This window comes from Mirounga leonina, unplaced genomic scaffold (assembly GCF_011800145.1).
Source record: "Mirounga leonina isolate KUSES-001 unplaced genomic scaffold, KU_Mleo_1.0 Mir_447, whole genome shotgun sequence".
In the NCBI taxonomy this organism is placed as follows: domain Eukaryota; kingdom Metazoa; phylum Chordata; class Mammalia; order Carnivora; family Phocidae; genus Mirounga; species Mirounga leonina.
Window position 1 is genome coordinate 4,386,495 of NW_023270757.1, and position 22,934 is coordinate 4,409,428.

Sequence of the window (22,934 nt, forward strand, 5' to 3'; positions counted from 1 at the left end):
TTATTTTTTAAAAATTTATTTATTTGAGAGAGGAGGGAGAGGGGAGAGAGAATCTGAAGCAGACTCTGCGCTGAGCACAGAGCCCAGTGTGGGGCTCGGTTCCATGACGGGCGAGATCATGACCTGAGCGGAAACCGAGTCGGATGCTTAACTGACTGAGCCACCCAGGCGCCCCCACAGGCTTCTGTTTTAAAACACCATAGGCTGGGTGGCTTAAAACCAGACATTTCTCACAGTTCTGGTGGCTGGGAAGTCCAAGGTCAGGGCGCCAGCAACTTCAGTGTTTGGTGAAGGCCCTTTTGCTGGCTCGCGGGCAGTAACCTTCTTGCTGTGCCCTCATGTGGCATGGTCTCTTCCTGTCCTTATTAAGGCACTGTTCTCATCACGGGGCTCACCTTAAAATAAGGAAAAAAGAAGAAAAAAAGGACTCCCGACCTCACCAATCCCTGGCTCCTTCAAAGCGAAGAAACTACCTTTGACTCTTCAGCTCATCATCTGCTCCCACCTCTCATGGTTGCTCTGACCGGAAGGGAAACCTCAGTGTGTCTCATGCTGTGTGTATCTATATCAATATGAATCCAATACCAAGTCCAGTACCTTGATGGTGAAAAATGTAAATTAAGGGCTGATACCCAGTTTTCACGCTTTGTGTTGGTATTAGGGAAACAGAGTAACCAATTGGATCAATCCTGGCAAAGCTCGAGTGGAGAATTTCTAGAGTCTTGAGGTAAGTGAAGTTGGCTGTGGGATTTATTTCTAGCAGGGCTGCTGCACAAGCAAATGATCAAGGCACGTGTTCTAGCAGTTTCTGTGCTGGTTAATGGGTGCAAGTCTTCCATAGCCCCCTCCTGGTGGTCTTCCCAACACATTCCTTCTTTGCCTCACACCACAAATCTTCATGTGTTGTCTTCCTACTATGCTGTGAGCCCCTGGGGAGGCAGGACAGCATCCTGGCAAATTTGAATCTTGGTACATAAAAGGCACTTCATAAATGCTTGCAAATGAATGAAGGTATCTATTTTATTATTATGTTTAGGTTTTTTTCATCAGAGGCTCTAACCTCCAACTGTTCGCAGCTCAGCCCTTCTGGAAAGTCTAGTTGGTCTAAAATATCCTTGGGCACAGAATATGCATCCACTGGCGATTTTTAAAGTCTTTATAAAGCAGTAGAAGTCCTTCCTCCCTAAGAAGACCTAAACTGGACGCCCAGAGTATGAAACAGATCAACCTGGAGCTCATTTGGAGGAGGAGAAATGGGGCGATAGTAAGAAGAGGGATCAGGAAGAGGCCAAATCTTCCCAAGGCTCTGCTCACCTGCACATGTCTGAAGGCAGAGGGGCAGGGGGTGGTGAATATGGGGAGACCAGAGATGTGTGGGGTGGTCACCCCATCCCTGAACCTCCTTGTTCCCATCACACACACACTCTCACATTTAACACAATCATACACACACACACTCGTACCAGACTCAATCCCATGAAGGGAAAAGAAAAAACAGAACAATTTGATTTCAGCACTTGACAGGATGGTCCTTGCCTTTCCGCAGACCAGAGAAGTGTCACAGATGTCATTGCTCTGTCATCTCCTGCAAGCTGGTCTTCTAACTCAAACCTTTGGGGCAGCTGTTCCACTATGCTCGACGCTTCCTGGATCCGTTATCAATTAGCTGGGTGACCTTGGGCAAGTTACTTACCCTTTCATTCCTCATTTCCTTCCAGTCTGAAATGGACACGATAATATTACTTGTTTCAGAGGTTTGTTGAGAGGATTAAATGATTTAATGGATGTAGATGTTTGGAATTACGCCCAGCACAAAATAATCCTGTTTGGTGGTATTTCAATCCTGCGTAGCTCAACAAGGGAGGTGTTTTTTTTTTTTAGATGAGGAAACTAAGATTCAGGGACAAATGATTTACCCAAAGGCTCTCAGCTACCAAGTCTCAGAGCGGGGCTCACTTCCAGCCACACCGCCTCCGGTCCGCTGACACCTCGGAGTCTTCTGAATCATCTCGAGCCCATGGCACCTGCTGAGCCCTTTGCCTGGAGTCTGCTGTCTCCTCTTAAAGTCACTGCCACCTGTGTTTTCACCCTCTGTGAATGTTTGGTCCCTCCAGACTGAGTCTCACTGTTTACCTCTGTGAGGTCAAGTACGATCCAGGCATCGGGCTTTCTGGGTAGCCCACGGGTCATCACCTTGATCACTGAGGTTGGGTTGGGCCACGTAGGGTTTGGTGGCCTTGGGGTATGTGCTGCATCCTTTAGAAAAGGGATTTCAAAAATAGATAGAGTCAATATATACCATTAATAGGAACGGCAAAGACTGCTGCATTCTTCAAGGTAATGACCTCCCCGAGGGCGAGGAGCGTTACTGCTTAATCACCTCCTACGGACTCATGGGCACATTTCGTCTTTAATCAGTCTTTTTTTTTTTTTTTTTTTTTTTAGCTAATGGCAGCAAAACTAAGACCTTTCCAACTTTCATTTTTTTGCTTTTGAAAGTATTCTTTTTCCTATGGCAAAAAAAAAAAAAAAAAAAAGAGGACCATTCAGAAAAATATATTTTTATTTTGCACTGAGAACTTTGGGATCACTGGGGGAATAAACAGAGCATCGTGGTGAGTGGGCTGGCCCTGAAGATGGTCACCCACGTTAACACGCACACCTCTCCATTCAGTGCTGGCAAAATCGATGCGGTCCCTGCCCTTAGAAAGTTCTGCAAAGCGGTAGAGGCCCCTAGTCTGGGGGAAATGGGACCTGAATGCCTGAAGCCCCTCAGTACCGCCCAAGGCAGGGTTTATGTCTAACTGGGGCACCCCTGGGGCAGTCTGAGAAGGGGGAGGTCGGTTTGTGGTCATCCAGGGGTAAGCGTGGAGGCTCTGGTTGGGTGGCGGTGATAGGAAAAGGAAAGAGGCCCTGAGGGAGCAACCTGTCCATCTCAGGGACCTGGAAGTCAGAGAGGGCATCCAGACTACGAGCCCCAGTTCCCCTAACACCGGAGTGTTACTGAGAGAGGTACAGACGCTAAGAGGGAAAGCCGGTTGGGCTGGGGCCAAATCATGTAGTTTGACACTTCTTGGTTTGATACAGTCCGATGCCAAGTGGGAGGGTCCTGGGGGCGGCTATAGATCAGAGATTTGCTGATGTGATCGCGTCAAGAGAGTCCTGGGCTGCGTGCGGGATGAGCCCACGAAGAACACAAAGAGCCTTCGGAGGGGTAGCAGGGCAGGGGTGTGTGGCACCAGGCGACCCATCGGAGGGCAGGCTTTGCAGGGGAGTGTGTGTTCAGTGGGGACACACGCCCCTGAGAGGCCTGGAGGGTTAAGGATTAGAAAATAGTCATTGGGTTGGAGGTTAGGGTTTTTCTGAGGACCTTTGAGAGCATTTTCAGTAGAGCCATGAGGTGGAAATGGGAGAGAGGAAAGCCATCCCTGAAGGAAATAACCACTTCTAGGTCCAAAGGTTTGAAACGGAAGAGGACATAACGCCGCGGGATGCAGGCTCCAAGGGTCAGTGCGGTCAAGGGCAGCCTCTTCATAGAGCACCAACGCTGAGTGTTTGCATCCAATGGAAGTGAACCAGAGGAGCATGAGGATGAGGGAGGGAAGACCGGGGGTGTGCAAAGGTGAGCCACGAAGAAAATCCCTCTAAGATTTTGATGGATGAGCGGAAGGGGTGACCTCAGCAAAAAGGAAGGAGACGTGTGGATTATGGGGGAGTGTGAGGTTGACTGATGGAGGAGAGGCAGGAGAGGAGGCTGGAGGATGAAACTTCCTGTACCACGTGACCATGGCTTTCTCCAAAGCAAGAGATCAAGTCATTGCCGGCAGGAAATTCTAAAGGGGAGGGGTGACCACTGGGGGTGCAAGAGAGGGTGCTTCCAGGGCTCTCCCCGCAAATGTCAGTCAGAGCTACCAAACCACTTGCCTTCCTGAGGAGTCAGAGCCCTTTCTTGGACCCTCTATGGGCCCCCTTAAAAGGAGAGGTTGGAAGCAGAAGCCAAAGTAGCATTTCTCAACATAGCTGAGGGGATAAAGCAGGGGTCAGCGAGGGTCTCCCAGGAGAGGAGGAGGTGCCCAGCTAAAATGGAGACATTTTCAAAGAGGAAGGCCCCAGGCACAAACACAGACCCACTCTAGGCACAGAGCCAAACAGCATCATAGGAGGGGATGCTGAAAAGGTAGAAGCAAGCAGGTGCGAAGAACCATGAGCTTCTTCAGATCAGTGAACTGAAGCTTTTGTCTAACAAAGCCCTGTGTCTAGTACCCACTCGTCCCCATGCACCAATGCTGGGACCCTGCGGCAGATGCAAGGTAAGGTATTTGCTCTGAATGGGAGGCAGGTGCTGTAGTAATAACAACAACAACAACACTTTTGGAGTGCACTGCTTTATGTCCTTTACATAAAACTTATTGACTTTATTTTATATAAACTTTACATTAAACTCATTGAACGATCCAGTGGGGTAAGTCCCGCTACCATCTCCATACTTCAGATAAAGAAACAGAATCACCAAGACATTCAGTAACTTGCTCAATGACCCATGACCCTCCAAGGTCTAAGGTCTGGACCCAGGTAGTGTGATGTCTCATGGCTGACACTGTCAACATCCTTATCTCAAAGCTCCTGCTGAGTGCGAGGCGCTATGCTCAGTGGTGGAAACCAAAGAAAAGGGATGAATTGGGTCTAGCTTCAGGTGGCTAGCAGGTTCAAGCAGGTCTGGGCTACTACTATGAAATAGTAACTAATGACTTTCCCAGGATTTCCTATTTTCTGTTTATGCCATACACTCCCACCCCGATTTCTTGAATAAAAGAATGCATGAATGAAGACATGGATTTAAATAAGTGGATAGTTACTCATCATTTCTGGCCAGTTAAATGTGTAGGATTCATCAGTTTCCTGAAACAAAACAGAATGATCAAGTTTCCACCAGTAAAACTGGATTGAATTGTGCTCTTCCTGGTCCGTCTGCCTCCTTGGAGAGGCCACCTTCCATCATTGTCTCTGGGCTCATGGCACAACCCAAGTTAATGCCCATGGTGGGTGGTCCAGGCGGGTAGGATTCCGAAATGCCTCCGCTCAGTTTGCCCCAAGTTCAGGTCCCCGACACTGTTCTCCTACTTCCTCCTGACACAGGTCACTTGGCGCCCTGATTCCTTCTCTGTATGCGCCTCCCTGCCCTAGTTCTGGCCTTGACATCTCTTGTCTGTACTACTGTAATAGTCTCTGAACAGACAGACATGGGGTTTTCGAGTCAGATGGATCTGAATTTGATCTTGAATCTACCACCTGTTTGCAGTTTCATACTCGGGCAAATGTCTGGATCTCTCTAACTTCCGTTCCCTTACCTGCACACTTTGGAAAACAATACTTTGCCTCGCACTTGATCACATCAAATGCCTACTACAGGTTCACCCTAGATGCTATTATAATTTGTGGGTATTATTGTTAGACCTCCCACCCCCAAGCCAGCCTACTATGGAAGATTAATCTTCCCTGAATCCAATTTTGATCATGTCATTCCCTATCCTGCGAAAGCTGCACTTGCCAATGGACAATGTTTGTAAGGGGAGTTACCTCGTTTTTCCTTTCTGGATGCCAGAATCTTGACTCCAAGAGTCAGGTGCCTCCTACACAGCCCACTCTCTCTATAAAAATGCCTGGAGAGGTTCTTCAATTGACAAAGACAATAAAGACAATACAGGGGTTTGTTAGTCAAGGTTGAACCCACTCAATGGGGTGAGACCAATATAAGTTTCACTGTACGGTCAGGTTATGCATACTTGTGTGATGGGATAAGAATTTTTAGAAAATGTCAACAGAATTTTCTCCCTGTGATAATTCCTCTGGCCCTTTGCCCCCTTCAATTAGGCTAGTCATTCTGGATTCATTCCCTCGGGAAAGAACGTGATAGGAGAAAGCGGAGAGAAGGGGGACCTCTCAAAAGCCTTTGAGTTCCAAAGGCTGAACCCCTATGGACAAAAGACAGAGGAGAAAGTTGCGATTAAGAACAAGATTTTCTGGATTCTATCCCGCTAGAAAAATCGCTGGGATTAGGGAAAAGAGAAAAGGGTAGGGACCAGGGAGGGGGGTGCCGTAGCTCAGCTGCCCCGTACGGTCAGCCTGCACGCTGCTCCCCATCAGCCGCAGTCCCAGCCCTCTGTTAGCTCTACATCCTGCCATCTACTGAGGACTTCCCTTCACAGCAGCTGGAATGTTTTTGACCAATCCATGAGAAGGATGCTCTTCTTCGCTCTGAGACTTTGCTTCAGCCCATTTGACTAACTCCGTGGGAACTGCCCTCAAGTTCTACTTGGCCAACAGTGGTTTGGAAAGACCCTATTATAATTGTGTATTACAAACCGAATCACACGCAGCAGGGCTCTGGTTCATACTAAGTATACATGTCTCTATTCCAGTCAGACATGAATTTATCCCCTTCAAAGAACGAAGCTATAATAGCGAGGTAGAGGGGAGCGGGGTTCTTTTTGAGATGGGGACCCTGCTTGGGCTTGATGCCTCTTGGTATTGATGCCACATAGATGGTAACACAGAGGGTAAATTTCTGATATAATAGAAGGAGGTTTTTGCTCCTTCCCTCCTGTCCTGGTGTTCTCTCTCCAGTGCCACCTTCTGGGCTGGGACTTCTAGAGGGAGGGTGGGTGCTTCTAGAGGGGTGGGTAGGAACATAGCCAGATCTAGTTACCTGGGAGAGGCTATCAGTGGGTTCAGACACCCCATGAAGTCTTCTGGGGTAGACTGTTCCATCAATGGCCCCCAGGAAACCACTTTCCTGTGTGGTCCCCTCCCCTATGGACTCTGGGCTTGGCCACGTGACTTGTTTGGCCAATGAGACATTCGAAAGCATGACGTAAGCAGACACTGGATAAGCTCTTGCACAAGTGGTCCCCTTGGGACCTTCCTCTGGGAAATTGGCTACTCTTTGGTAAGGAAGCCAATGCAGACTACTGGAGGAAGAAAGGCCCCGTGGAGGAAAATCAAGGCATACCGGCTCTCATTCGGCACCAACAACAAGCCATGTGGACAACACCTTCGTGGACGTTTCCCCACCTGAGAGCAGCAGCTGATACACAAGGGACAGAGTTGAGTTATCCTGCCTGAGCTCTCTTCAAGTTGTAGAATCATAAGCAGGTAACCGTTGTTGTCATCTCGAGCCACTAAGTTTGGGGTAGTTTGTTGTACAGCAAAAAGTAACAGAAATATCTTCTTTCTGAGGGACGCTTTCCTGTCCAATTGTGGGGATTTCCCACAGGGCAGGGACCTTATCCATTCTGATCACCTATATCCTCAGCCCCTAACAGCCTGTAATAAGTGTCCAGTAAATTTCTGGAATTCACGACATGAAACCAAGCACACAGCACTTACACAGCATTACAATGCTCTTTATCCTGTCCTTCTAAAACCAGGAGCTTCTGAGCCTTGAAGCTTCTATTTATTGTAAATGAATCGTGGGTACATTTCTAAGAGATCTATATGTGTAATGGTTGGTTAATAGGAATTTGACTACTATTGGCTATGGACCTTTGGTTAGCTGAAAACTGAAAACAAGGGATGATAACTACCCTTACATTCCAAAGATTGGTGGTCAACACATTTGCAGCACGTGCTGAGATGACAACAATCTTTTCTGACACCCTATTCCATTCTTTGCCTCCCTTCTATATAAGAAGAAGACAGGCACTAGAAATCCGTAACTAGAAATCTGGCTAGAAGCTGGAGCCAGGCAGCCTGAGTTTGAATCCCCACTTGGCCACATACCAACTGGGAGACTTGGGCCAAGTTACGTCACCTCTCTGTTCTTCCATTTGCTCATCTGTAAAACAGGGGTGACGATACCATCTACCTCACAGGGACGCTGTGAGGATTAAGTAAATCACTGTAGAGAGGCTAGGCAGCTCTGTGTATGGAACCCCGAGAACAGTGCCCAGCTCACAGTAAGGGCTGATGTCAGCTATCATCAGTGTCATCAGGGCGAATGAAGAGCTCTTTGAAAAAAATTGGCTGTTGGGGAGGGGCATACATTTCCTGGTGGGAGAACCCCAAGTTTGGGGCTGTTTGCCAGAGGGGAGTTGACATATCATTTATTGACTGTTGGACTGAAGAAACATCCTGACCCTTCCTGAGCTTCTCTGGGAGGGGACATAGTGAGAGAATTCTTTAGAAAATTTAACTGGCATCCCCCGGCAGGTGGAGGCACCAAGAAGGGAAAAGTCCAAAGGGGTGAGGCTGGTAGAGTGAGGAGAAAGGCCTGAGGTGGCCTATGCACCCCTCCAGGGTTGGAGAGGTGAGGATGCTGAGCTTCCCACCAGCTAAGTGGACAGTCGCTCGAGGAGACGTGGGGAGAGGAGGTGAAATCATGGAGGTGGTACTGAGGGCCAGCCTGAGAGTCTGTGGGCCATGCTGAGCGGGAGGTCCCAGTGTGGGGCTCTAGAGAAAGGCACTGGAGTGCTCATGGAGGACAGGTCGGGGTTCAGACATCTGCCATGGAGATCTCTGGACAGCACCAGCTCATTCCCTAATCCGATTTGGCCCTTTCCCTTCCCTTTCAGGTCCCTGCTGCAGCTCTGGAGGGGTGAGGCAGGTGGCAGAGGGACTCCGAGAGTGAAGAAAACCCCCCACCTCCCAGTTTCAGGCTACTGAGGCTCAGTAGGCCTGAGCTGGGGAAAGAACTGGATGAGGCTTTGAACTGGATGAGAAATTGAAATTTTAATATTAGAGCGGTCTGCACTTTATCCATTTCTGAGGAGGAGACTTTTCTAGTGCCAACCAGTGACTGGCGATGCTCTGGGCTCAGCCCCAGATACCATCCGGGAGCAGGGGTGCAAAACGCATGGGCTGGGAAGAATAAGGCTATCCGTGGAATATATTCAGTTACTTTAATATCATCTTGTTTCATCCGCACGACCGCTCTGCGAGGTAAACTGCCTTCCATATTCCCACTTTCCAGAATCTTAGCAAAGTTGACGGACTTGCCCGAGGTGCCACATCCGGCGGGGGGGCAAAGGGCCTGACTATAACCGCTCTAACACTCTTTGAGGCGGATGCTGTCTCTCGCACCTTTGCATCCCCAGTGCTTAGCGCTGGCCCCGCCATCCAGAACATGCTCTCTACTGACTCGTAAATGGATGCATTGTCCCCATCAGCAGCCCTGCTATGCCCTCACCAGGGCCGAGTCCCCTCTGCATCGGCAGACAGAATTCTTTAGAGCCAAGCACATTGGGCTCTGGCCCAAACCGGAGCGCAGCGCCCCGATGGACCAGGAGAGAGCCATTGTACTTCGCGGCGGCTGGTCTTTGGTTCCTCTGACCCTCCTCCCAGCCCTTCTACCACAAGACTGTGCTCTGGAGGCGACCTGGTGGCAGACACTGTGCCAGGCTGCTGGAAGGGAAGCCAGCCTTAGCCATCTCCCCTGAAGGTCTCACGGGAACAAAACTGGTATCAGGAAATGTCCCCGTGCGCCTGAGAGACTTGGATAGATTGGCCAGCGTGCCTGTATCTTCCTCTTTCGCTCCGTCAGAGCATGGGGTGAGACGGATGGATGAAGGTTCCAGGCTGTTGCTTTGTGGGCTGGTGATGTGGTGTTTGTAGTTTCCACACACAGGCAGCTGATCGCACGGGTGGAAGGAAGGTGGCCTCAGGGTGAATAACCCCGACTAGAAAGGGGGCAGGATTCCCAGCACCCCGGGCTTGGGTGTGTTCTGTGCTCGAATTTGGCCATGGGTGTGTCTGATGTTCTGGGATTCGTATCATTTCAAACAAAAGCTCAAAGCCACACACCGAGAAGATTGTCTCTGGAGATTTGGGAAAACTGCTCAATTTTCCAGAGCTGCCCATAGAGCAACTCCTCCCTAATTTCATTTGCTGTTTGCAAAACATTTTCACAGATAGCCTTTCATGAGCTCCTCATAACAGCCCCCAAAGTTGATGGGAAAATATCACTATCCTTCTTTTACAGAGTTCCTGGAACTTCAATATGATTAAAATACTTGCCTGGAGTCAAAACGGCCGGAGGTGAGGGCACCTGGCCTCCTTCTGGCCTTGCTCCCCGCCCCCCCTTCCCCCCCATCTCCCCTTCTGCGGGCCGGCCCTGGGCCACTCCTCAGGTCAACCGTAGCTCTGGTGCCCAGCCTGCGCCGGGACTCGGGGTCCCACGTGCTCGGGAGGGGAAGTCAGCTACCTGGGGAGGTGCTGTGTGGGGTACACTCCCACCATGGCACTATTTTATATTCCCTTCTGGTTGACCTTAGACCTTTCCAGGGAAAAGTAGTTCCATTTCTGGGGATTAATGTTCAGATAATATTCAAATCCGGTCACCAGGACAGATGTCTAAGGGGTTCACCACAGTGTCATTCAGAGAAGGGACACATGGCAAATAACCTGAATATCCAAGAAGGGGTCCACTTACACAAATTCAGATATATTGAATCAATGGAATATTATTCAGCTTTTAAAAACTCACCTAGTAGAAGGACTTGAGTGACATGGAATGATGTTCTTGATCCATCTTTAAATAAACAAAACAGGTTACATGAGAAGTGTTTCAAGATGGTCCCATTTTGCTTTGACAAATATTTCTATCTCTGTCAACAAGCTGGTAAGTACCCAGAAGGCCATACACCCAAAAGGTAATGGGAGCTATTTCTGGCCCGCAAGGTTATAGGTGATTTTTATTTCTTCTCTTTATCTAGGTTTTCTAAGTACTCTACATTCAACGTGACTTAATCTTTTTTTTTTTTTTTTAAGATTTTTACTCATTTATTTGACAGAGAGAGAGAGAGAGAGCACACAAGCAGGGGGAACGGCAGGCAGAGGGAGAAGCAGGCTCCGCACTGAGGAGGGAGCCCGATGCGGGGATCGATCCCAGGACCCTGAGATCACGACAGGAGCCGAAGGCAGATGCTTAACTGACTGAGCCACCCAGGCATCTGAGTTAATTTTATAATATGAAAAAATGTCACAAAGTAGCAAGACAGGATTAGCTCTACTGTTTTAGTCATGTAGTGATTCAGTCACCCAGCTATTTGTATTTAATGTATTAAGTGTTGGAGATTCAGAGATGAATTCAGAATAGAGTCCACAATCCCTGTGCTCTCGTCCCTTCCCAGGCTCACAGGGCACCCCTTAGAAGAAAGGTGACATCTACTGAGGATTTACACCATGCCAGGCATCTTCCTTCACACGCTGTATTCCCCTGAATCTTCAACGCCATCCTGCGTGGGAGGCATGATGATTTCTGTTTTAAAAATGGGAGGCTGAGGTTTAGAGAGGTAAAATAACTTGATGAAGTTTCTATGGCCAATTAATGGGGGACCCGGGGGTTAGAGGACAGGTCGGCCTGAATGCCCTGCCCCCATTTCATGCCCTGATGCCCTTCACCATGACCTTGGCTGCTCCTATTTCACAAGGATGGATCTTGAATTCTTGAGCTTGAATGGCTTCTAGTGCCTGCCCTGGTTGAAGCTGAAGCATGGTCTCGGTAGCACTCAAGGAGGTAGCTGAATTGCCAGGAGCAACCCTGAAGACCTGGTTTTCTCAGCTCTCCATCACCTAGGGGAACCTAAGCCGATGAAAAGGCCCCTGACCCACGCTGTGCCTGCCATGCGCCATCAACTTTCCTCCACCTGCTTCCCACGTGAGACGTGTCTGGATCACGCACCGCTATGTGTTAGGACTAAGGATTCCAGGGAATCCTGCTGCACTGGAGTAGAGATCTTTTGCCGGAAAAGGAATTTGCAAGTTGCCATTTAAAATTGTGAAATCCAGAGGAAAGCATACAGGAAATAAAAAACCCCAAACAAAATAAAAATCCCCCCCCTGTGGGCTAAGCTCTGGGGATCAAATATTCTCTTTGTATTGTGCAGAGGGGGAGCCTGGGCAGCCAGGGCAGGAGTTTTCAGTTGGCCATGCAGAAAATGCTCCTGGGCACTCCCTTTAAAAACTAAATCAACATTATTTTAATTTGTGTTCCCTGCTTCCTCGTTCACATGGAGAGGAAGGTGTGAGGCTGAGCAAGAGCATATTTCTCTTACAAGTTAACTTAACATGCAATATGCAGGGGATTACTCTGGGCTCACTCAATACCACTGCCCAGAGCTTTATAGAATTCTATTGATCTTAGCTTAAAGCTGTTTAATTTTTTCACTTTAATTTTCTTTCCTTATCTGCTCATTAAGTGGAGGTGAGGAAGGGGCGGGGGACTGATGGCAGGTGACACTGCTTGGACTTCAGGCTGGTTTGAGGGACCTGGAAGCTAGTCTAGTGGCATGTATTGGCAACATGTTAACCCACTGGCTTCGGGTGGGGGGTGGTTGCAGAAAAAGGGAAATAGGCATCCCTGGATGGATATTCTTTTGCTGCTAATATAGGATTCTGGGCATAACATGGAGGGAAAACAGAGTGAATCTGACATAGATATGACCCCCAACGAGTTTACCTTCTAGTAGTGGAGAGAAGCACATAAATCCAAAGTGGGACACGGATGTGCCAGGATGATCGAATGGGATATTCATTTTTGCTCTTAGGGGAGGCACAAAAGAATGAAAACCTAATTTTTCCCAACCATCCCCCAAACCTTTGGCTACAGTGTAATCCCGACACAGGGTCATCAGGGACTTCAGAGGGACTTGCCTGATGGGGGGTGTCGGGGCTGGAGTTTGGACAGAAAGCCTGGGAGGTGGGGAGGGGATGACTAGGGCTGATGGTCTGCGGGCTGGGAACTGTCATCCTCCCTGGGCCAGGTGGCAGGGCTTCTGAAAGGGCAGCCCATGGGGATCCGGGTTGATTATTAAGCTCCCGTGCCCTGGGAGCCTGGTGGGAGTGGGTTGTGCCTGCACTTAGCTCTGCAGGGTGCACCTCTGGAGGCTGCCTGCAGTAGGAAGGACTGTGGTGATGGTGACAGCCACCAAAGTTGAAGGACCAGGCACGCCTCTCCTTTCCTTGAGTCCTTGAATTCTTAGAGAGCCCAACTCAGAGCGGGAGGGAAGGCCAGTACTACTCATAAATGACATCTACTGAGCTTTACTATGTATCAAGCACCGGCTAAGTTCTCTAAATGAATCCCCACCAAATCCCTCTGACATAAGCCTCATTATCACCCCCTTTTTGTAGATAATACTGAGGTGGAAAGAAGTTAAGTCTCTTGTCCAAGGTCTTTATGGATGGTTAAGTAGCAGGGCCAGGATTTCATCCTTCTTGTTCTGGCTCCTGGACTCCTTGCCCTCAACCCCTGTGTCTTACAGGACCTACTGGTCCAGAGGCACATCCCTTAGTGGTCGTTCACATAGCTTGCTGGGGGAAAAAAATAGAATCAAACGTGATGTTTTTTGTGCCCTCACATTGTGGAACAAATTTATATCTAGTGCAAAAGTAGTAGAAGGTAGAGTGCTATGGGAGTTCAGGACCCAACCAGCTCACTTCTGATGGAGAAGACTTTTTCCAGATGGGGCTGTGAATGAAGTGAAAGTGCAAAAGAGAAATAAGGAGTTCCTGGGGGCAGAGTGACAGAAAATTTAGCATATTTTTGGAGCCAGTGAGCATTTCCATTGCCTGTGGCATGGAATGGAGAAATGGTAGGAGGTAAAATGGGAAAGGGAGGTTGTGTCCAGGTCAGAAGGGATTAAGGGAATTGAACTCTATGCTAAAGGTCGAGGGCAGCAAAGGGGTTTCACTTCCTGGGCTGCATTTGATTGGTAGAGGCTGTCTGGACCGTTCTGAATGAAGGATATACAGAATTAATGGAAAAGAAAGCTGGATCAAGCAGCAGTGTCCACCATGGAATGAGTCTCACCAATCTCCTTTCTTGTCCTGGCGTTCAACAAAGATTCTGAAAGACAACAGTGAGGTTGGGCCCTGGTGGGGAATACATGCCCCAAATTATTATCAAACATCTGGTCATTCCGAGGTACAGAGACTGATTCCTTTGTGTCATCAATTACTCGCTCCAACCCTCCCCACCAATTTTATTAAAAATGCCTGAAAATAAGGAAACCAAATCTATTTGGCTGTGTATGCTTCTCATCTGGAGCTGCTGAATCTGATCCAATGGGCAGAACCCTGCATGGGACTCCAGAGCACCAAGGTCTAAGCTGAACTCTGCCAATAACAGCTGGGGACCTTAAGGCTCATGTCTGGGCCTTTCCGAAGTCATCCAGCATCACAGAGCTTTTGTGAGAAGAAAAGGAAGTAACCTATTGGAAAATACTGTGACAATGAAAATGTGCCCTCCTGGTTAAATGCCATATTTTATCAAATAAAAAATGTCATTGATTGTAAACTTTTATTATTAAGAAAGAAAAATGCTGCCGACTACAGTACCCCATCCAGTTTCAATCACATTCTGTTATCAGGGGTGTTAAAATGCTGGAAAAACAGCATTTTGGAATCAATGAAATATGGAACATTATGACAGAGCTCCAGCTCTGAGTTACTAACCTCCATTTAAATAAGTTAAAAATGTGTTTGCTTGGATTACAGACTAGGTTCTTCATGCATGAATCGCCACGTTCAAATCAACTCATGCTACCTGACACAAAAATCTGGTCTCCCATTCTTCCTTTGTAATTGAAAGTTGGAGAGATATGGTTCTTTAAGGGGAGATTGTCCCAATTTACAATGACTATGAAAACACTAGTTTGACTGTTGATTCAGATATAACTGGTTCTAAATCATATAAGCTGCCAAACAGCCTTGATTAAACACTTGCTAGAAATATTTCAAGGTCAAGGAGCCTTGCGATTCTGAGTGTGACACAGTAAAGCTGTGTTAGATGTCAGTCTGGGGCTGGAAATAGTAGAATGTGAGGCCCAAGCTAAAGCTCACAAGCCTGGAATTCACCCTCTTTTCCATTTTATTATTTGTAGAATCCTTGAGAATAAGCTATGTGAACACAAACTATCATCTAACCAAACAGGACAATGTGTATGAGACATTCCCAAGGGAGCCCACACCTAACAATTCCACCACCAAACAGGGCCTGAAACTCTTTTCCAGGCTCCAGTTTGAGACATCCCAGAAACGAATTCTGATCCGCCTCCTTCGGATCATGTGCCACTTGTAGGCAAGTCATTTGTGGCCAAGGGGTGAGAGTACTATGATTTTAGACCCCGACTACAAATACATGATTTAAGGAAAGAGAAGGAACAACTTTCTAAATGGGGTGGCCCACTATGCCAGAAGAAGGGAAGGGTTCTGGCAGACAAGAAATAGATGCATTTCCGTTACCAAACTTATTCTCAGAACGACCTTTTCATCTCATGGCATGAAAAAGAAAGTCCTTAGAGGTTTGGCTGACAACAAAGTAATCTTATCACCATAACAGTCAGGCCAATTTAACCCATTAATCAATAACGGGGTATTGGAGCCTCCACAAGATCATAGCCGCCATTTTGGTGAAGGCTAGCATGCCATTCTCTAGAGGACACACCCTGGAGGCAATGTGTGTCCACCCTACAGAAATTCCTGACTTTCTAAACCCTGTTATTGGAGAACACAGTCTGTCTGTCCAACTGCATGTGTACCTTGCAGAAGAGTGTGTATGGATTGTAATTCGCAGAAGGACTAGACCCGATTCCCCTACCCTAACTGACAGAGAAGACCTTCAAAGCTTCTTTGGAAGCCCAGTTACTTGTGTGTCATTGGGCAAAATTCGGCCTCCTCTTCTCATTAGAGACAGATTATGAAACTTATTGCTATCATCAGAGATGCTGCAGAAGATGGAATTGATTTCTTTACAAGGACCCTTAAGGACAGATATTTGATCTATCTGAGCACAGAAATGGCTATGTTGCTTCCTTGAACAACTGGTTTGTTTTTGCTTTACAGACACTAAATCTCATGAACTTTCACATTTCCCCTCTTCATGGTGGCTGCTAGGTAGCTCAGAGCCAAATTCATGAACCACTAATAGTTGAACCTTAAATCCTTAACGGCAGACATTTAGTGTATGTGGTTACATCTTGATTCCATCCTATTTCCTTAAGCTTAGTCTCTCTTCATCTCAAATTTTAAGACATGCATATGGGTTATTTAATCTTGGAACACCTTTCATATCTTTGTAAGTCACCTTAACTTTTTTTTTTAAGATTAAGGTGAGGATATAAGTGATTATTCCACTCTGGTTTCAAAGGTTTTGAAGCCTTTCAGACAGAAACCATCGCAGTGGAGTGTGTCTTTATGTACAGCGCCACTCCTTCTGGAACCCAGCTGATGTCTCAGGGACATCTTTGATATATTGTCCCTTTGCAGGGGTCTCTAAACCCACTGGCCCACCTTTTAATTGCAAATTACATTGTGAATTTATTGATTTTTCTTCTTAATATTTTTGGCCATGAAAACCGAATTATTTTGTGTTCCTTTCCAAGACTTGGGAGGTAAATTCCCTCCCTCATGGTAATGAAGTCCGAAAGAGAATTCATTTCCATCCCCTACAATACTGCTTTATGTTCAAAAATATCTTCGCGCTTTTACAAAACTCTAATTGCTGAAAGATCTGTAGTTAACAACAAATCTCAAATATTTAGCTTCAGGGATTTAAAATTCCAACTACAATGATAACTAAGATAAAACAATTATTATCTGCAATAAATGATCCACAGCAATGTCTTTTAGAAGAATACTTGGTGGGCGACTTTCACTTCCATGACTGGGGGTGGGGTTGAGAGCCTGAGGAACTCAGCCAGATGCAAGGGTGGAAAAGTGAACAGTCTAAATGAGGCGCTCATTTCTCAAGTTGGAAACACGGGAAACAGTCCTCTGGGACACCGGCTGCTCTTCCCAGTCATTTGCTGTAGGGCTCTTCATTTCTCTTCCGGGAGCATTTTTAAGCTCCTAGACAAGGCGCACATCCGCACAGGCCCTATTTTTCTCGTTTCTCCAAAGGCACAGGAAGTGAGGCAAACCTTTTCGGTGTGATCTGCATCATGTTCTTCTTTGTGCAAGTTCATATTTTGGTTGAAATGATAACCAATAAATATTTAACATTCTAAAAGCTGTGGCTTTCCAGCTCCAGCCATCCATCCGATGGGAGACAATGTTGCATGCATTAATTTACAGCCCACTTTCATTTCAAGTGGGTCGATAATATTTCATAAGGTAGGAAACCAGACGGCATGATTTTGGTGGAGAGAGGAAAAGGGCACAGCTTGGTTTATAGACCTAAAAACTAAATTCTGAGAGGGAGGATAGAAATTGTTTGGCACTCATCTTATTTTTTGTTTTGTTTTTTTTCTTAATCGACATTTTCTTTTTTGTGAACTGAAGAAATTAACATTTTAAGAAGTGAAAGCTCTCTTGTGCTGATTTCCTCCCACTCCCCTTTCACACATGCACACACTCAGAAAGTCAGAGGGAGGGTGCTACCCACAAAAGCTGGCCACAGCATGTCCCTGCATTTGACCCAGTTGAGCAAAGGTGGTGTTTTGAAAAATGACCAACACTTGACATTTACATGATACTAAGTGATCTATTTGAATGTCATTATTTAAGCGATTGCTTTTCCAGCTTGCAGACAGTCTAATTCTCATCAATTTCACCTTTAATTTAGAAGACAAATGATAACCAATGAAAAGAAGAAGAAAAAAGCCCACCACAGAGACCTGTGTCCTTACGTCTCAGTGGTTTTTCATTCACAGTGTCTTCTGTAAATGAGATTTTGAATCAACCCCAAACTGACGTTGAGTGGAAATATATTTTTCCTTTTTAGCTGGGACTGAGGAAAAATGGACGATGAATAAAATATCCTAATTACAAAAACCCTACAATGGGATCTGTTAAAATACATAAACATAAGTTCAATCATAGGAAAGTAATTGTTGTACATCTATATGCTAATGGGGGAACAAACTACTTTTACTCCAGATAATTCAGTGGTTATTGATCTTTTTTTATTATTTTTTTAATAGATTTTATTTATTTGTTTGACAGAGAGACATAGCCAGAGCAGGAACACAAGCAGGGGGAGTGGGAGAGGGAGAAGCAGGCTCCCCGCAGAGCAGGGAGCCCAATGTGGGGCTCGATCCCAGGACCCTGGGACCATGACCTGAGCCGAAGGCAGACGCTTAACGACTGAGCCACCCAGGCGCCCCGTGGTTATTGGTTTTTTATCTTATATGTTTAATAACATGCTCCTAAGTTCAAAAGAATCCAAATACCAATGTTCAGTGATTTTGGCCTTCAAAGACCTTTAGCAGTATAACTATCTAAGGCTCATGCATCACTGCCTGTGCCCCTGGTGAGGTCTGGGTGCTAAAAGCAGAAATCAAGGCTAGCAGCCCAGAGCAAACCGCCTGTGGGATTGACTCCTCTCTGCTTCCTTTCCTCCTGAAATGAAAGGCTCACATGAGGGCGTAATGGCAGCAGAAGCACCAAAGGAACAAAGGTAGGTCATGTACCCATGGTTAGGGTACACATGGACCCCAGGCTGGGCCTTGAGTCTGGGCCACTTTGTTTCCGGCATATACGAGGCCCAGATACCCCTGAAACTCCATTTTCCTTTCAAAGAGCTGATAGGATTTGTTTGATGGCAAATGATTAAAAAACCAGTTGGACAATGAAAAAACTGTCTTGTTCATGTAACTGAAGAGTCCAGTGGTAGGACTGATGCTGGGTCAGATTTGGTCCAGTGGCCCAGATGATGTCATCCAGGACCTTGTCACTGGTTTGCCTTCGGTGACACTGGCTTCATCCTCAGGCTGCAGTTTCTCATCTCATGGTAACAAAAGTGTTCTAGCCATTTCCAACTGCACGCCTTCATGACCTCTTCTCAAGGAGAAGGGAGAAGGTCTTCTGTTAGATCCCGTGACTCTTGGGTCGTCCTTTCTCTCATATCCTGGGGAGGTAGGATATGCTGTTTGGCCTAAGCCAGTCATAGCCCACCCTGCAATAGGGAGCATGGTCACTCCCACCCACATGGAATGGGAATGGGGAGAATGGCTTCCCAAAAGGAAAATCAAAGTACCATCGAATGGGGGGCAATGGAGGCCACGGATGTAAACAAAAGGTATACACTATGACGACTTTGTAGCTTCTTGTTTAACTATGCCTTTTACCAAACATCTTGATTTTATTTCTTTTTGCCACAAAGTCACCTGAGGAAGTCAATGGTGACGTCAGTTCTGGTTGCAGGCTGGATGAAGACTCTGATGATCCTTTGATCTCCATCTCCCAAGTTCTGGCTCCGTGTCTCCAAAAGAAGGGGCTGGCCTGATGGCAGACACCTGGCACACAGGCCGCCACTTTCCCCTCTCGGTCCTACAGCAGACATCATCCATCAATCACAGGACTTTTTCCTGTGTAGGCCAGATGTGGCCCCAGAGACCTACATAAAACAGTCCTCCGGACAGCCTCTACGAATGTATTGGTGTTGACAAGTGAGATAAAACGTATTTGCCATCCCTGGAAAGGATTGCACACCAATGACCCAAACTATCAATGCATTTCACTCATATACCAAGAGCATTCACAAACACACATGCACAGGTTCCTACACCTCAGTGTTTCTCTAAATGTGGTTTGCAGATCTTTTGCATCAGAATCCCCTTGTGTTCTCATAAAATGTGAATTCCAGAGACTCACTCTAAAGCTACAAGATCAGAATATTCTCAAGATAACAGATTTAAATACTCAATAAGCTAGCAGATGCAATAGAATAATATGCTTCATTCCTACTAGGCCTCTGAGATATTGGCTCATTCTTTGTGTATTCTTTCAGCAGTTTCTTAAGCTACTGTGGGTAGGAACTGGGTTAGTTTCTGTGAATTCAATGAGAATGGTACAAATAAAAGACTCCTAGACTTCCTCAGAGAAACCCAGTGATGCTCTGTGGAAGGAGTTAACAGCCACCAGAGAAGACCAGGAATTTGGGAGTTCAGAGATGGGCAAGATCACTTCTATGTGAGGGGGCTAAAAAGCTAGAAAGTGTCATGGAGGACTTGGTCCTGGAGCCTTTATTGGCTAGGAAGAGTTGGGGTATGGGATGAGGAGGGAAGAGCTGGGAGGAAAAATGGCAGTGGATGGAAGTGAGAATGTGCAGCAAGAGATCGTGAACAGTCATTTAATGCAAACTGGAGCTGAGAATGGGGGTCTGAGAAAAGAAGTTGGAAAGATAGGATTACGTTTTCATTAGGGAGGGTTTTGTGGGGCTGGCTTCAGTGTTTAGACTTTGTTTTGTAGCTGATGGAAGCTATTTTAAGCAAGGGTGTGATATCATACTAAGCCATGTCTAAGGACGTAACATTTGGAAACGAGGGAGGGGGGAGGAGTAGAGTGAGAAAGGCTGGAGCTTCCGGGTGGTAGAATGTTGTAACTGTGTGGGTGAGAGGCTGGGGGTCTTGGCAGAATCTTGGCAATAGAAATGGAGGGGAACAGGGGTGCCTGGGTGGCTCAGTCGTTAAGCGTCTGCCTTCGGCTCAGGTCATGGTCCCAGGGTCCTGGGATCGAGCCCCGCATCGGGCTCCCTGCTCAGTGGGAAGCCTGCTTCTCCCTCTCCCGCTCCCCCTGCGTGTGTTCCCTCTCTCACTGTGTCTCTCTCTGGCAAATAAATAAATAAAATTAAAAAAAAAAAAAAGAAATGGAGGGGAACAGATGTGAGAGCCACTGAGGAAGCAGAACCATAGGCCTTGTTGGTTTGACAGTTTGGCCAGACTTTCAAAGGCATATTAGTTAGGATATGCTGGGTCATGCTGCAATAACAAATTAATCTTGAAATCTCTGTTTTTAACATAACAAAATTTTACTTACCTCATGTTTTACATCCAAGACTGATTGGCAGGGGGCTCGATTGTACTCAGTCACTCAGGGACCCAGGTTGAAAGAGGCTCTGTTATCTTTCAGCTGCACTACAGAGCATGTGGCCTCCTGAATGCTAAAGAAGAGGAAGAGACAGATGCAGACAGAGCAAAGACCTTTAACTGATCTGACATCAACATCACTTCCACTCAGAGTCTGTTGCCCTAAACTAATCACATCTAACTAAATATCTATAAAGGAGGCTGGGAAAGTAGGGGAAAACGTGGACTATTTGGTGAGCCTTCCATTTTTTAGTCATAATAGGGCAATTTCTGCATTTCACCCAGAGGCAGAAATTAAGAAATCACATACCTGAGTTGCCCCTAGAACATGGAGGTAAATTGGTAGGAGGAAGAAACTGGAGAATAATTTTTGTAACATAACCAGTCACTTTTAGAGGTGGTATTACAATTCCAGGCACAAGGGGTGGTATGCTTTCAACTCAAGTGGTTCTACCTTAGAGGTTTAGGCTTTAAAAGTTAGTCAAAGGAGTCCCTGACTGTGACTATCTGTAGTAGTGAACACACCTCACGTAAGGCAAGCAGAAACCAGGTCATGTACATGCATACACATACATACACATACACCCTTGGGTTTTAATGAAGATAGATAGATGATAGAGAGAGAGAGAGAGAGAGAGAGAGAGAGAGAGATACATACATAGAGAGAGATTTTAAGGATTTTATTTTATTTTTTTTATTTTTTATTTTTTTTAAGATTTATTTATTTATTTGAGAGAGCGAGAATGAGAGAGAGTACATGAGAGGGGGGAGGGTCAGAGGGAGAAGCAGGCTCCTCGCTGAGCAGGGAGCCCGATGCGGGACTCGATCCCGGGACTCCAGGATCATGACCTGAGCCGAAGGCAGTTGCTTAACCAACTGAGCCACCCAGGCGCCCAAGGATTTTATTTTTAAGTAATCTCTACACCCAACATGGGGCTCAAATTCATGACCCTGAGATGAAGAGTTGCATGCTCTTCCAACTGAGCCAGCCAGGTGTCCCTAATGTGTAAAACAAAAACAAAATCCCCAAATCCAAATATATTTATCTTCCTCAACAACCTCAGAGGTTTTTAGAAATAAAAATATTTTTATGGAGTGAGAAGTCTTTTGAGAAGCCCCACTAACTATTTTGAAAGTCTTCCTTCTGAGTCTTGAACACCCTTCCCTCCAAAAGAACCTGGGCTGCCGTCAGACAAACACACTGATGCAGGCAGCAAGTAATCACTCTGTGCCCACCAAGTCCCAAGCATTCCTCTAGGCCCTGGGGATGCCACCTTTCTGGAACTTACGTTTAGTTGGGGAGAAATATATTGAGTCAGTACACAATTAGAACTTTAACCAGGACTTCATACTCCAAACTCTTTGCACTAACATGTCATGTTTATTCTTCAAAGGAAATCTTCCAGCTTTCTATCACTGCCACCTCCTGAAGAACTAGCTCCTTCCCAAGCCTCCTTGAAAAACCCTAACAAGCCCAAACTTATTGGGTGGCATGAGGGGGTCTGGTGCTAGGGGGAGATGAAGATGAATAAGGCTTTCTCTTTGCTTTCAGAGGGGCTTCTGGTCTATTTCTTGGGTGCCAATCTATCTTTTTCTGATGTGCCCCCCAATTTTCACAAAATTTCAGGCCAATGCTAGAGCGCCTGAGCTATCATGACTGCACCATGGCCAGGCAAGAGAAGAGCTCTTTTTGCCCACCTTTATGAAGGGCAGGAAGATATTCAGGAAGAGGATGGGGGTACTTTCCACCCCTGCACTCCAGACAGAACTGTTGTATTAAACAAAAAAAAAAAAAAAAAAAAATCTGGTTCCAGAGCGAATCGAAAGCCATCTTCTTTTTGCTCCTAGGGACAGTGGCTCTACCAGAAACTACTTGGAATCGTTGGGGCAGAAAACAGAAGGCTCTTTGGGAACACAGTGCCTCTGATCCCACTCCTTTTATGCCCCAGGAAAAGAAAAGAGGCCCATGTGAAAACCCCTCCTGGGGCTTCCCAACCAGTTAAACATGAGGGAGAGGAGAAAAGGGGAAAAATTCTAAATAAAAGCAAAGTCTTTGAAAAACTTCAAAGAAACATTTCTCCTGTTCAGAAGTCAAGAGCACATCTGGCTGGCGGTGAAAAGAGAAGTGGT

The 22,934-nt window shown here is 46.4% G+C and overlaps 1 long non-coding RNA gene across 2 annotated transcripts in view; it reads right to left on the minus strand.

Annotated features, from left to right (window-relative positions):
- Positions 1-1,052: 1,052 nt before the first annotated feature.
- LOC117999046 overlaps positions 1,053-22,934 on the minus strand; it is a 29,342-nt gene continuing 7,460 nt past the window's right edge. For both annotated transcript variants that reach the window (XR_004676188.1, XR_004676189.1), the window contains exons 3-5: positions 20,755-20,878; positions 10,481-10,525; positions 1,053-2,256 (exon numbers count right to left, since the gene is read on the minus strand). This is a non-coding gene — a long non-coding RNA (uncharacterized LOC117999046). The remainder of the gene's footprint in view (positions 2,257-10,480; positions 10,526-20,754; positions 20,879-22,934) is intronic.